We start from the raw sequence: 3,348 nt of genomic DNA on the forward strand, positions 1-3,348 counted from the left end.
GAGAGAGAGAGAGAAAAGGTGTGCAATTTCGCCGACCGACCGGAATCGGATGTAATCGGTTTAATTGAGGCTTGGAAAAGGAGCCACGACGAGACGATCCGATGAAATCACCTGTTTCGAAATTGTGCGTGAAAGTGATCGAAAGCAGATCGACACCCCGGTTCCCTTCCGGTTCCTTCTGCCGAGTACGCTGGCATTGATATAGGTGCATGTTTTGATCGCAAAAAAAGAAACTAACATTTCGTTATTCACAAATTGAGCAATTTGAATGCCGAAAGAATCGGTTACGATAGTTACGTCATATATATCGAGCGTATATAGAGAAGATTATATGAAATGGGTTCGCAAAATAGATAACACGAGATGGACCGAAGGGAATTGATTGCGTGTACTTACGGGCACGCAACGCATCGTCAGTCATTTCGAAACTATCGGTGAAAGCGATCAAGAAGAGATTAAGCGATAAATTTATATTAAGAGACACTGATAATATCTAACTCTCTAGTGTGTTAGCATATCAAATATTAATTAGCATATAAAATACAATTCATTAATTCGGCTAAATTAGCTTTACTGAAGAACTTTCTTTTAAGAAATTAATTCGTTTTGATATCTTTTTATACGTAGCAAAAATTATTCAAAACGCAAAAATCATTTTGAAATATTTTTCTTTAATCTCGTATGCGATTTTTTTTTTTAATAGAGACATAATACGAGTAAATCACAAATTATTAGTTACAAATTATTTTACAAGCTTTCTATATATTTAAACTACATATATATTATTATATAATATTATTTTAACATAATAGCACATAATTTCGCAATAAATCTGTAGATACAAATATTTTGTTATGTATAAAAATCGTGACGTACAAAATATCAAATCAGCAAATGAAATAATTTTAATATTGCGATTATCTTTTTGTCTGGCTGGTTCTACTCGAGGAAAAAATAATTGTATTGCAATTAATGGCAGAACAAATAGCGGAAGATAATGAAGGTTTTCTACCTTTTGAAAGGTGCGCTTTTGAGAAACAACAGACTGCATCAGGATCGTTATGGTGATCGTAAAGATCATCGTATTACGTCTGCGAAATGAACTTGAGGTCAACGATATCCCAGAATAATATCTGGCATTACTTGGCTGGTAATGAGGGTATAATTATGATTAGTGTTTCAGTGAAACAATGCCCAATGCTTATGCAATGCGAGACATAGAGCGGCACCAATGTCATTGTCTCGCGCGATTAGGTCGATGATTTATACAACGAATCATACCGGCTAAGCAGAAAGCATGGACTATTGTTCAATTATTGTTTTTCTTGGACCAAATAAAATTAAAATTTTACTCGGTAATTAATCTTTATAGAACAAAAAACCTATATAATGACACTATATAATGACACTAAAACAATATTATATTTTGAGGCAAAGAATATAATGAAATAATGACAATCAATTTTAATAAATCTCAAAGAAAAGCTGTAAGATTTTTAAAATAGATTCTTGTTCTCTAAAGATTAATCTTGCACATTTATTTTAATAACCTTTTTAAACGTTACAGTTTCACGAGAAATATAACATATGTTTGTGTTTTTTAATTAATTACATAAAAAAATTTGTTGTATAAAAATAATAAAATTTAAAATAAATGTAAGATAAATTTCATAACATATTGATCGTAATGAATTCCAGAACCAAATAAAGTAAATAATGTAACGTAACGTTACGTTATCTTTTGCAGTTTTGCAAGTTTTCTCTCTTCGCTGGATACGTTTTCTGTCCATTGACTTAAATAACCTTGTTACAAAGAAATTTCCACTTCTCGTTTTAATAAAAAAAAAGACGGTTGAAAAAGAAGAAAGTATAATATATTCGACATTTATAAAATGGAAGGCCGGATTGCGCGTTTCAAGTACGCGCTCATCAGAAACGCTTTCTCGAGAAATGTGATTTTATTTACTTAAGATTTATTACAGAAAAGTATGTAAGACAGTGTTTCGTAAGAATTACCAAGCCAATCTCTTTTATAAGTGTTTGTCCGATATTTATTTTAACTTTATCACTTGTCTTTAAACAAACCCGCTACAAAATCTTCTTTATGCGCATCTACATTAAATAATCTTGATCTTTTGATATTAATTTATTTTTTTATTCTTGTTTATTATGATATGAATATAAGAATATGCTATTCCCGAAAATGCACACTTATCCAACATGGCTGCTCTTTGACCAATCACAAATTTCAAATTATAAAAAGCAACAATTATGTGCGTTAGTTATGTGCGTTAAGATATTTCGATCTCTCGATGACTTTTGAGATGCATTAGAAAAGTTACCGAATGCGGATACTAAATTTTTGAAAATTCTAACGAAATTAATAATCGTCTTTTGTAATCACTTTCAACAATTTCTAGCCGCATCTCCGAGTCCGGATGCCCATTCAATAGAAGAAACAAAGAAATCTGTAATATCTAAATTAAAAGATTTAGACTCAGTTGCACTTTGATTTTACAAGTCACTTTGATTTTTAAGCGAGACCTAAAACTCTATCTGTCTCGTTTTAAAACCAAAAAGAGACAGAGACAGAAAGAGTTCTCGCTTAAATTAATCAAAGTAACGTTGATGCAATCGGGCTTTAATTTAATATCTGAAATATTAGAAACGTAGATATTTTAAATATATATATATAATTGTTTTATATTTTTTATTCTAGTTTTGAAACAAGTATTTTATTAATCTGCTTCTATTATGCGTAATGGTATTCATATTTTTATTATATTCTTACTTTATATTCTTATATCATGGTCTGTATTATAATCTTTATAAAATAATAATCAGTAAAATCAATTAATAATTCATAGATGCTAGAGATGAAATTATTCCTGGCACTTTGATTTTGCACAGAACATCTGAATTCATCGTTAACATAATATTCAATCATTGTGATTTATTATTTACAACGAAATTCGATGGCTTGTCACTGCGCCGCAGGAGACATCGATTTCGCGCTCTCTGAACTGTTTCACCGTTCTCTATTACTCCTCGATACTGTTCTTTGGTATTAGAATGCTCGATGAACACGTACAAATTTCCGCAACTCGGTCGCTTTCTATTTCCTGTTTCCAAATCTCGCAACGCACGACGCATGGTTTGAACGTTTCACCCGATCACACAACATTAAACAACGCGACATTTTAGCGTAATCGTTATGCAATTTCAGTTGTTCCACGCCATTCTACCTTCGATTGATTTGCAATCGAAATCTCACAGAGGCAGTTCCCGATGCAGATGCAGAATTGCATAAATCCGACGATGCTGTCTAAGTCTTTCTCTCTCTCTCTC

The sequence above is a fragment of the Atta cephalotes genome (assembly GCF_000143395.1).
Source record: "Atta cephalotes unplaced genomic scaffold scaffold00006, whole genome shotgun sequence".
Classification (NCBI taxonomy): Eukaryota; Metazoa; Arthropoda; class Insecta; order Hymenoptera; family Formicidae; genus Atta; species Atta cephalotes.